This window comes from Cariama cristata, unplaced genomic scaffold, assembly GCF_000690535.1.
Source record: "Cariama cristata isolate BGI_N322 unplaced genomic scaffold, ASM69053v1 scaffold7630, whole genome shotgun sequence".
Taxonomy (NCBI): domain Eukaryota; kingdom Metazoa; phylum Chordata; class Aves; order Cariamiformes; family Cariamidae; genus Cariama; species Cariama cristata.
Window position 1 is genome coordinate 10,309 of NW_009594001.1, and position 13,250 is coordinate 23,558.

The 13,250-nt window shown below is 39.8% G+C and overlaps 1 protein-coding gene across 1 annotated transcript in view; it reads right to left on the reverse strand.

Moving 5' to 3' along the window:
* LOC104158592 (protein FAM46C-like) overlaps positions 1-6,617 on the reverse strand; it is an 8,378-nt gene extending 1,761 nt beyond the window's left edge. The window contains exon 1 of the mRNA XM_009696288.1: positions 6,517-6,617. The gene's annotated coding sequence lies outside the window, so the exon portion shown is untranslated. The remainder of the gene's footprint in view (positions 1-6,516) is intronic.
* Positions 6,618-13,250: the final 6,633 nt, after the last annotated feature.

Genomic DNA, 13,250 nt, shown 5'->3' on the forward strand with positions numbered 1-13,250 from the left:
ACACGCCCATTGTTTATCTAGCCAGATGCCTTGGATGTCCCTCAGTCCCTATAGATCGTCTATATGCATGCATCCTTTAATACGACTTGTTACCGTTTAAGAACTGGAGATCCGATAATTGTTTAGATATTTCCACTAAGTTTCTGAGGCAAAATCTTTTCTTTCCTTAGAAGGAAAACTTCTTATGGTCTTAACTTAAGTTAAGATTACTTAACTGTTAATTGTTAACTTAACTTACTATGGTCTGCAGAATTGTTAAGAAAACCCCTTCCAGCCTCCACTGATACCCTAAAACTTCTCAAGCAAGCCTGTAAAGAAGCACCTATAGAATACAGGGGATAAAGCTCACGCTCCAGAATTCCTCAGTTTAAAATTATATCTTGTCTTCATATCATCATATTTAGCAATCAGATAGACCTTAGCATGGATAATTTATTTATATTTCACAATGAGAGGAAAAAAAGGTGCAAACCCCACAATATTGGGTTTTAAATGTTTCTAATTGATCATATGCAAAGTTTATTTTAATTAAATTTTTGGAAGGGGAATCTGAATGCTCTATTTTTTTTTAATTTTAATTGACGTATACTGTGAATATAATCAAACACAATCATATGATTTTATAATTGGTGTGATTACGGCAAGAAAATAAGAAGTGCATTTAAGGAACTACAAAAAAGAAAAAAAAAAACATTGTTGGGCATTAGATGTCCAAGGTGTTTTGAAAGATGCAAATCTTCATCCTACTATCTCCTGAAGTTAACATCAGTGTTACAGAACAGAAACAGATCAGAGGGCTAAAAAACTTCCAGAATCCACGGGCATCATTTTATGCCGCTTCCCCTCCTGCCTGCTTACGCTTCCTCGGTTCTTTTGGTTAATGCTCAGACAGTTAATCGGAAAGGTTTATTGCTGAATCCTAGCATACCTTTTTTCAATACTCTTTCACAAATGGCACGATAACTCACAGGCAGGTATTGTGATGTACCAATAACTTCCCGATTCACCCCAGTGCTTGGCTGCTGTGCCTCAGTGTGTTGAGTTGGAAGCTGCGTTTGCTGCTCTGAGCTACAGGTGAAGGAAGAGACTATTTATGGACATAGTGGGACCTTTCTTCATCGCTCAAAAGAGCATCAATTCTTTAGCCAATACAGTTATTTTGGGCATTTCTTTACTCTCCTGACTCAGATGTGGATATCCTCAACCCATGGGAAGCTGCTGTTTAGACAGTTTATCGCTGGAGGTACAGATACTGGAAACAACTTTGATATTACTGAAAGGAATTTCCTTTTTCTGCACAAACATTATAATTTTGCTTTCTCCTTTAATGTCGCATGTGTTAGCTAAGGTTTGTTTTACAAATATGTCTGTTAGCTTTGTGTAAGCTTAGTTCAGAGAGAACTCAGGGAAACTAAAAATAATTTTAAAATAATTGCAATAAAGTATGTATTATATAGCAAGGGCATTTGGATCATTGCTGTTGAAACACTACCTGAGCACATAAAAAGAATACAAAAATAAAGTTCTCTCTATTCCTTAATACAAACAGGATGGGAGTTATACCAGGACACTGGTATATATATATATATATATATATATATAACATTTCGTGATCTGTTTTCCACAGAAAAACTATAAAATCCACTGTAGGTAAATGGCTGTTTCTCAGAAGGCAGCAATCATCAGGATCGCTGCCCAGACAAAGCTGTGTTTCCCAGCCAGGCTGATGCAAAGCTGGGGTTTGGAGGGACCAAAGAAAAGCGACTGGAGATGCGAAGCTCAGGTAGTGTTCAGGTGTGAGTGGAAACGGCTCCGTGAGTCACCATCCGTGTGAAAGCAGTGGCTTTTGGGTACCTGCCAACACTGCAAACGTACGACTGAAACATCGAGAAATGTTTCTGCAGACAGATGGCTAAAACATTTTTCAGTTAAAGCTCAAGAATAAAAATAAAGTAAAATCATACTGAGTAATAACACTACCAAAAAGTCTACGCTGTTGTTCCTTAATCAGTAGTGACTACATATGTATGTTGTCATATATTTTCCTTCCCTCGCCTTCACATTCCACATTCTGGAATATTTTAGTAATTTCAAGTAACTTGTGAACTGACAAATGGCTTGGGAATACTACGGAGCTATTTTTCACATAATTCTACTATAGTTTCACCTCCCAAGTAAGCTAAACAAGAGCATATGTAATTTCAGACACCTTTCTGGCCTCGTCACAAAGAATGGAACAAACCATATGTTTGAAGTTAAACACATGCTTTAAAAGTTTGCTAAATCAGGACCAAAGTTAGGAGTTTAATTACCACTGAATTGACAGTGTGAAGGTCTTGGGTTCAGTCGTATAGTTCTAGCACAACCATGTAGTCCCTGGCGTTGTTTACACAGCATATAACTCCATACACACAACATGCAAATATATATATGTTTGCATACATACTCAGAAATACACACTTTCCTGCAGGCGTTTAGAAGATACGACATTTGAACTGAAAGGGAGAGCAATTGCCATCCATAGCACTGCCTATTTTACGTGCTTATGACTTTACCATTAGCTCTTTATTATTATGATTCCACGCTTATTCCTTTATTACCACAAACTATTCTTCTTATTAAAAACGTCTATCCATCCTTCCTAGCCTTTCTGACATCCCAGTACATGTTTACCATAAAACCCAGCTGTTACAGAAAGCCAGTGCGAATTTTGGAAGTAGCACAACGCTGGGTGGAATGAGAAGGTTGGGAGGAGAGGTTTTTGTATAAACTTTTTTGCTGCCACGTTTGTCATCTGTGCTATTGATACGTCATATCACAGTGGACTCGCTCTAATGATCTACCAGCAAACTTACAGTTGTATAAGCAGTAGGTTTTGTTATGTGATTTGTCTGATACTGCAAAAATTTGAGAGCGTTTTTCAAGGTTAATGTCGTGATGTAAAAGAAAGGGCTTAGGGAAGGGAATGTTGAAATTCAATCCCCTTTTTTTAGCAGAGGGACCGTCTTCAAACACTTTGTGAAAATCAGAAGATGGATGTATCCCTAAATAAGCTTAGAAATCCTTCCTTTATTGCTACATGTTTTTAGTTATTTTAGGTTTTATTGCAACATACTAAGATTTAAAAATGACAGGAAAAGGTAACATCAGTAAATATCTCTTTTGTGTTGAAGAGTCGTACCCCAAAATGTCATTTCTCTAAAGTGATTCCTGGAGAATCTAGTGATGCTTTGCAAGTTCAGAGTCTCAACATTAATGCCTGAGAAATATCTTATGATAAATACTAAGAATTCTGTGCTGAAATAATACCTTCAACTTTGACAAGTAAGGAAAATGTCCTAGGAAAAACAGGAATCAACTTGTCAAGAATATAATTAATCTACAGATAGACCTAAATAAACTTTTTTAATTATTATTATTTACTAATTTCCTTCCAGTTTGCAACCGAGTAGATAACTCTGCACTTTCCTAGATGGACTTTCTCTTATTCCTTTCCTTAATCTTGTCTGGCAACAAGAACGATTTCCAGGCTATTTTATAGTCATTAGGAATCTTATTTCTTAAAGCAGTGGCAAATTTATTTACTGAGGTGCTCAGGCTAACGTCAGGAGGAGTTATTAATGTAAGTAAGCCTCAGTTACGACAAATCAGCAGCAGCATTGAGGCTATAATTAGTCAATGCCTTGTGTAAAACAAGAGAGATCAAGGGATAAAGTGAAGGCAACTTACTGCATATGACCACAGCAGCGAGACGAAGCTGAACATAAAGCGAGTGCTGGGGTTGGGTCAGTTAACAGGAAAAGAGGCTGGAAAATTGCTTCATTCTTTGGAAACTGGTGATGTTTGCAATGGAGGGTGATCCCTGGAGGCAGCTATATCTCATCGCCCCTTTGCCAGTAGCAGCATTATGCCATTTAGGGTAGCCATATATGTGACACAGACTTTGAGAGCTCTTACTCGCCAGCACCCACGGTCCCAGACTTCCCTAGGTCTGCCCTCCTGTACCCTGTCAAAGAATTCAGTTTCTGTAACTTCTTCCACATGAATACCTAAAAGCATTTCATGTGTTTCGCATTCAATGTTTTCCTATCTTAAAGTCCGTACATGGGCAAACGGAAGGAAAGGAAGGCATGGACGGCTGCATAAACATTAGCTCCGTGGCAGTGAAAGGAAAAAATAGCCTTTGAAAAGAGGGTTTTTTTCCTCACCTCATCAGTATTTGTAACTTATTGAGACTCTCTCCTAGTGATATTTCTCAGTTTTTTGTTTATGGGATTTAAAATGTTACTATAAACTGCAATGGACCGTGAATCCTGCCTGATTTAAATCTCTGCCAGATAAAGCAATGAGGAAAAGCAGTTTTCAGGGTGTTTTCTTTTACATACAGTGGCTAGAGAAGCACAGAATAAGATAGATCAGACTTAGTCAAGTTTTATGATATACTATCCTTATTATAAGGTTAGAAAAATATTTCACTGATTCAAGTTCCAACTTGTCCTTGAGTGGTCACCTTCAGCTGATGAAGCGGTTGCAATGTGGAAAAATGTTTCATTACTGTGGGATCATTAAACACACTTTTGCTAATTCTTACTATTTACTTTTACATTGAAATATGAGGCGCTTATTTTCTTCAGCAGGGTTTGGACCAAACGACGAGTTTGGCTTTACAATGATGCTAAAAGATTTAATTAACCACCTCTTAGCACTCTGCCGTACATCAGCTTCATCAAACAAATAAAAGCAGATCTGGCTTTACACCTGAATGAAGCAAATCTGCCACACTAATGATAGCTTTCACGTTTCACACAACTTTCATAGAAACAGACACGTACAACCCAGAGGACGGTCTCATCAAATTTAGCTCATATTTTACCGATAAACTGTTTTAGATTCTCATTTTATATACTCTATAATGTTGCTTCAGTGTATTTTCAAGGAGTTTGCAATGTGCTGGCATTCTCAAGCAGAATACATCTGAAACAGTTTTTGTACAGCTGTGTTAGCTCCATTCTTTTCTCTTTGCTTTTATGTGCTCCCCTATTTGTCTGTTTTACAATTATACGGAACACTTTAATGCTCCAATCGTCTTTACTTTGTTTGCACTTGAAATTGGTTGCGAAGGGACCTTTTACAGATCAAGTGAAATGTCTTGTCAGCTGCTGTAGTAGCCTTGCTTTTGGGGGTTACCCCAGAGATGCTCAAAGTAACTATTGCAATTCTCCCCATAGCTCTCGGTATTGGTTTTGCTGTGTACACATTATTTGCATCACTAATCATTGCCATGATATCTTGCTAAAGCTTTATTTTAATTCAAAGATACATTTCTCTATTAAGCTGGACATTTTAAAGCATTTTTGTTGCTCACTGACTTAAGGACTGCAGCTGGCATAAGCTCTGAAAGCAAGAATGTCAAATGTGGAAGGAGTCCCAGTCATAATTTAAATGCGTATGAGACAAGTAGAAACAGTAAAGCATCTGGGGCATCCTAAATGGGGACATATTTAAACTGGTTTGACAGTGTTTTTCATGAGTTTTTCCTTCCATTAATGTTAATGCATTCAGTGAAGATACTGTTTATTTATCCTGTTATCATGAGATAACGCATGAGTTGCCATAAGTTTTCAGTACAGTTACCATCTAGTTACCCTGAAATAACAAATAATAACTCAAAGCCATATGCTCTTCTCCTATGAGATAAGGTTGCATGGTGTGCAAAATACACTTAAGCAGAAAGCAGTTTGCTTGGATTATGCCACAGAATATCACCCTGAAGGGCAGAACAAGTATGCAGAAAAGGAGAGACTTCATCAACAAGAGTGTGTCCTACCTTTTCTCCAACCCAATCCAAGGAACAGGGAAAAGCAACAGAGTCATGTACCAGCTTGCATCATCCCTTCTCCCAAACGAAAACGATTTGCAGAGCAGTACAACCAAGGGCAGCCGTACTCTCCTATAGCACAAAGCTGGGGAAAGGAACCCAGTAGCCTGCACCTCCACTGGAACGTTACAGGATACTGGCTGGATGAGCTGGGAGTTCTCAGGAGGGACAAAATAACTAAGGAGTTTAGTTTGGGCAACCAGTACACATACATAATCCATGTTACGTCATCCTGGAGATCTGGGGTTTTTTGGATCTTGAATTTTTCCATCATGACTCACGGTACACTCGTTCTTAGCTGCACGTGGGTCCTTGCACAGGGCAACATTGTCAAGGCCAGATATATTATGCCTTTGTATCAGTTCCCACAACACACGAGGTTCCCTCTGACACAGCCTCCAGGTTCATACAAACCAAGCCCATGTGAATACCACGATATGAGGCACGGTCTCATTTTCTCTAAAATACTTCAATAACTTTAAAGAAAATAGATGTCATATGCAATATTTGGTCTATTTGGGCGGTCATCCCTAAGAAGTTACTGCTTTAGGTAAAGATTATTTGTACTACCAAATGCATACTATGGACTAACTCCTGAATAATGTTTCCAGAGAGAATGCAAAATCCCACAGACTTACCGTGGCAGGACAATTGGCAAGCATGTATTTCAGCGGAGTTAATAGGATGACTCACTGGATCCTTTGGTAAAAATACGAATTGTCATCTTGTCACTGACAAAAACACGAACCTCCCAGGGAAAGCTGCAGGGAAAAGAAACCCAACAAACAATAATATTCATTTTGAGATAAATGTTAACTACCAGTCACCTGCTGTACATAATAAATCATGCATTACAACTTGGCAGTCCTGCAGTCATAACAATAGCCTTTTAATACGGAAATGATAAGGTGAAAGCAGTGGAAAGGCACAGAAGTGCTTATAAAGACTCAGGGTTTCAGGTCATACTTAATCCTCTGCAAGGATGTTAACAAACTTGCTATTTTCTCTATGGGATTTTGAATCAGAATTTAAGGTTATTAATAGACATGCAAATTAGCAGGGACATAGTGGAATCATATTAAAAAAAAATAGAACTAATAACAACTCAGCAAAATTAAATATAATGAACAGTGTAGTGACTCCATATTCTTTCTAAAAATGCATGCAGATGACAGGAAGGTCTTGTTTCCTGTCAGACATGGTTGTTGCTTCATTTACTGTAAGCCCAGGATTCAGCCTGTTGCTGGAATTTCCATGCACTGAATGGCCCATTGACGGGCTATGCAGGAATTACAACTATTTTTGTAAATATTCGTATGCTATCATAAAGGCACTTTTTTATATTTGTTTCTCATTTCAGAGATGTGCTGACAGCTACGTAGCCTTTTTCAGGCTTTCCTTCAAAGACCATCATTTCAGCACCCTGTCCTACAAAGTTCACAATACCTACACAAGGTTCTTTAACTATCCTGAGCAGGGCTCTGTCCACTGTATGATTTGATATACTCATGAATTTACTCCTTGTCGCTGAGTTCTGTTCCACAATCCCAATTTTTATGCTGAAAGTACATATTCTTTTGAGCAAAGGTAACTTTGCAAGTATGACTTGAGTGTAAATATATGCATAATCTGCAGGAAAAGCTGAAATGGTAGCCCAAGGAGGTATGGACTGCATTATTCATTTTATTAAGAATATTATGGATTTTTCCTCCATGTTACAGCAGTCAGATTTTTATCAGTGAATATGACATTTAACTGCTGCCAGAAGCCCAGTACTTACTTTCCTCTCTCTGTGAGGACCTGTCTGCTGTACCAGGACCTGTCTGCAGCTTTCATTTGCTTTCCAACTCATGATGGGCTACTAATTGAATGAATGCACGTTCCCTGACTTGCTCCCCAAATCCGTGCAGCGATAGCTCATGTTTGCAGCTGGGAATAAAGGGTTAAGTCTGGCAAGGGCTGAGCTCTGGTTAACCTGAAAGTGAGAAGCCAGTTATGTCTTCAATGGCAAGGAAAAGAGGTTCTAGGCTGCTTAGATAAAAGAGTCAGCATGTGGAGTCTGGCCTTCTGGAGGAAAAGTCAGACAAATATATAATCAGTTACTTAAAAAAAAAAAAATACATCATTTTCTCTTTTTAACAATGAACTATTGTTATTTCTTTCTGTGTGAGGGTGGAAGGTTTAATGGATATATGGTATCCACTAATGGATATATCATCATGATAGAACAGATTAACACTAAAGTAGAATTAATGGCTTCCCCTGGTGATGTTTAGGGGAAGGAGAGACAGACTTTTGTATTTTTTTGTAGAAGAACAGCCATTATTATATAATAAGTTCATAGAAACAGCAGCTGAGATTGATGAAGTGCTTTGGCTGTTGGGACATTATTCTCAATGGCTGCCTTCTATTGGCTCCGTCACTACAGAAAAAAGTGCATCATTTCATTATTCTGTACTCGTGGTTTCCAGGATTCTTCTAACTGAAGTAAAAACAAAAATAAAAACGATCGTGTCAACAATTACCTTGTGTCTCAAAGATAATATTTTCCTATCCCTGAAATCAAAATGTGAATTGTGGTGATATGCACCAACAAACTCATTTCAAAGTCTGTTACCCTTGTGTCTCTGTGCACAACGAGTAAAAGACTATAATGAGAACCAGCAGGCTCTCGGCGATAACGCACGGCTCTGTGCCTTGGGTTTCCCCACAAGTACTGCTTGAGAGCACGCTCCCAGTCGGTCACTGCTTTTGGGTGTCCCTACTCCCAGGTCTCACCATGAGGCATATTGACCCCCAAACCCATTGGGTGCCTGCATCTCCCATGGGCTTCAGTGAGCGTGGAGGTTGCTTGGACACCTCATCCGACAACCCAGGGCATTTCAAGGTCATTCCCCCAAGTCAGCAAGAACAAAAGCCAAGGACCCTCGACCCTCTCCTCCAGAGATGCTTGCCTCCCCCTTTCTGCCTGCCAGCTTCCAAGAGCAGAGCATGATCGCTTTGCTTAGCTCCTCAGACTAATACCAAAATCTATTTACTCGAGATACCAGTGACTCAACCCAAAGCTCACTTATCAAAAACTCTCATTACTATGACTAAACTGCAGCAAAAGCAGGCAAGGTAAAGAATGAAACAACCCTCCTTTTCCATCTATTAACCATCTTTATAATTATCTCTCCCCTTCAAATGCCAGAGGAAAAGGGATGAGCTATGCAGCGTGCCATTACAGTCCTAATTCTGGGCTGTTTCCAGGGGATAGAAGGAGTTACAAACTCAAGGCTCTCCTCAGAAACTCCCCAGAGGCTTCCTCCCCTCATCTACACCAAGGGAGACCCAGTGAGTTACAAAAGTGGCAGAATGTCCCCAAGAACCTGGCCTGTGGGACGGCCTTGGTCATGAAAGCATTAGAGGACACCACCAGGTGTGTGGTCATGTCTGTTTTGAGAGGGTTCCAACACAACACATGCAGTAAATTGAATGGATTTCTTTTTTTTTTTTTTTTACTGATCATATAAAAAAAATGCTGTGCCTTGCTGGAAGCTGCATTTCATTCATTCAATCAACGCAATGCCTTTTTTTATTCTCTTCCAAATCAGTACTGAGCCACTGAAGTATCGAGGGTGGGTTTTGATAGTACATACAGTAGTACAATGGATTTGGAGAGTTTTCCACAGGGTGAGACAGAAAGCTGAAGACAAATGCACTCATATTCCACAAAGCTCTCTCCACATCACTCCTGTTCTGCTCTGCATATTTTATAAAAGTATTTGCGATTAAGCAATTATCCTGTTTCACTCCAGAAGTATTTTCAGCTAACGGCAGAAGACATGAACTCTGGGCGCTGGCTCCAGATTGATTTGTTAAGCAGTCTAGGATCCCTCCAAATAAAGGCTCTTCGTGACTGCTACAGCAAGCGGCGAGTTTAAATTGAGCTGGAAAAATCTTCTGTATCCTGGACCAGGCTTGGCTGGCACCCTCCACAGAAATATGTCTCATAGAACTGGTAAGAGGGCAAGCTGGGATCCTATTCCAAGCTTACTATGTCTTCCACTGTTGTTACTATTCGTGTTTATCACGTTAACATATAATTCATATTTTTATGAATTAATTTCCATAATTATACTAGAAAGTTATTCTCTCACTACACAATACAGTAGTGAGATTTCCTTTTAATGCTATTTTGCCAATTTTATGAGTTACATGTAAAAGTGGGGAAGATACATGAATTATTTATTAACTTCAAAGTACTTGCTGTACAGGAGTTTATTCTTAATTCTGCACCCGTAAGAACCAGGATTGCCCGAGAAAACAGCTTTTTGATAAATGAAATGTTTTCTAGAGTTCTGTGGTAAGGTAAGAAACGGCGTAACTCCACTCAAACTGCATCAGGAAAAAGGATTATGGCTGCAAAACCAGGACCAGGATACTGCTGCTCTTCTGTGGTGAAGGCAGTATGAAATGTCTCTGTTGACATTATTACTGAAATGCAGAGAGAAGATAAAGCAGTGATAAACCAAAGAAAAAGGCTAAGGGCCTGAAGCAAAGATGTGTGTATTCGTGACTTTTCCATCACTATCAATAATGCATAACGACCATCATGCGGATGACGACACCAATTTTTGAGAAAGACTGAGTCAAGCTTTCTAACACCAAATGTGAAAAAACATTCAACGTGACATTGGATGTCAAGAAGCCAGGACCTGCTAGATAAGCAAAGATTCAGCAGAAAGGGTAATGGAGAAGAAAATCAGCTGATGTTGACATAAATTGACATCTGCTGTACCAGTTTGTAGAGTTTTATAGAGGAAAACCATTCTTTTGTTAACATGTACTGAAAGAAACAGTTTTTAGGGCCACAAAAATATCTTGGCTAGAAAAAACCCAAAATGATGGTTTATCTGTGAGCAATTCTGCAACACGAAGAAACCATATTCAATATTATGCTCAAATTTTGCAGCTATCTACGTTCTCCCTTTATGTACTGCAGTCTAATTCTGCATGGCAGTAGACAATAGGTACGCTGCTGATTCCCTGTGGTATCTTAGATTCTGGGCTGATGCTTTGAATAATTATTTTTGCATGAAGATCATGGTGGCAAAGCAGAAAAGCCAGCCTGCAGCTTTCAAAAGATTTCTTTTTTTAATGTTTGAATCTCAATGGCATAAATTCAGTTCTCACACCAGAAATTGCTCTGGTGTAAATGAGAGCAGAATTGGCCCAGTATGTGGATGGCTGGGCATCTGACTTCAATAAGATCAGTTCTGAGCTCACTTCCACTCTATGGACCATCTGTCACTCCATGTTACCTATAGTTTGATGGTGAAATTTGACTTGGAGTTTGCCTACAAATCTTGCAACTGTTTGTTGAGCTTCATCCATTGAAACCAGTGGGAGTTAAATATAGACACGTAATATATCCATATGACGTGCAAGATATATACACCTCTTAAATCTATGAAATAAATTCTATCGTCATATGCAGATGACTATCAAGCTACTGGGAACTCAACAAAAACTGTCAATAACCTCAGGGTGACCCACCAAGGGCTGCTCAACATGAATGAAAGAGGTAAAGCAGAGCACAAGCTACCAACATTTTCATGCTACGCTATGGCCAAGCACTGATGGCGCAGACCAAACCCATCCTGGAGGTGATGAGCCCCGATTCACACCCAGGAGTCCCAGAGCTACAGCTGAGGATGGAGTTTGATCATCAGAGCCCAGAACTAGGAAGGCCATGAAACCAATCTCGACTAGAAGCATTTTGAAAACATGAGTAGAATTCAATTCCTTCAAGCAGTGTTAATTAATGAACTAATTTCCACTGCTAGCCTAAACACTGCTTAATTTACTCTCCAAAATAACTCAATCTCAATGTGATTTCAATGTGATCTTTCAAGGAACTTGCTCCACTTGTCTCTCCCTGATTTATATGGATTCATAACTTATGAGATTCTACTGCATCAGCAGTTACTTCTGAACTTGAGCAGGAGCTGTTGATACACTCTCCAGGGCGGGAATTTAAGTTTGGGCCTTTGCTCGCAAGGGTCAACGTTAGACGTCTCTCTTTCTGGCAACTGAATCATTATAGAGCACATAGCCCTTACTACGGTGCTGTATGTCTGATGCCTAATGAGGCAACAAAACTAAATTTACTGTAAAGTTATGTCTCTAATGCATAGCTGAGCAGGGACGGTGTGCAAGCAACACTACCACGAGGTCAAAGGTCTGCAGCAACTGCAAATGAAAGGAATTATTACTGTTCTCTTTAAACTAAGCTGTGGGAATGCAAGAGGGCTAAGACATAAAGGAGTAGAAGGTATAAAAGATATGAATGAGCAGAAAGTATGATCCAGACTCTGCTATTCTCCCCGCCACACATCAAGCCCTTATTCCTTACTCCTGGATGCTGCAGCCACAGCACACAGGAGGATGAAAGGACAAGGGGATCGTTTTTACATTTATGAATGGGACACACACAAGTCACATCTGACTCTATAGTTTAAGGAGAACACAACAGCATGAAGTGTGGGAAAGTCCCTGCTCTTGATTCACTTTCATTTCTTCATTTCTTGGCCTTTAACAGTGATCCACATCATTATTCTTACCTATCTTGTTGCTTTTTATGGGAGCCATGAACAAACTACTATTGTTAATGCAGCACACGGAACCCAACGTGCATGCCTGTGTAGTCAACCATGCTCTTTTTGATGGAATAATAAATATGGTTAAAGATTTGCAGCGGCTCAAAGATGTATCAAAGAGACATGCCTGTGGATGGGAGAAGGCAGTGAGCACAGCAGAGTGATTTCCCGGCTGGGAAGACACAGAATGCCAATTCCGTTGTTGGAAACGAGTTTTGCTTTGCACGCAGGCATGCTGATTTGAAGAGCACTTCCAAACAGTTTAGTGCTGAGAAGCCCAGCTCGCTGTCTGACCGTCCCCTCCAGGCTCCGACCTCCCTGGGGAACACGGACGGCCCTTTCTGAATACCCAGAAAAGGCCTAAGATACTAGGGCTACCTTATGCCATCTAGATGAGATGATAGAGCTTCCAGCATCTACTTGGACGGCAAGCAGTGAATACTACACTTCTACTACTTCCACTATTAATTTGTACTTTAATTTGGTCCTGCCTAAAATTCAAGAAGTTTTTAGGATTCATGCAAATGAACGCCTGGAGTAAGACAGAGCTCGCGTGCAACAAGAACCTCCTCCCCTCCTCCCAAAGCACTGCCAATTTGCCAAACTGCCTTTTTTGGAAGTTGATAAAGTTTTATGGAAAAAGCCTTACAAAGAGAGACGAAAGGCCAAACCCCAGGCAACCATTCCAGGTTTTTGTAAAGTTTTGTAACTGAGGCCAGCCGCTTCCG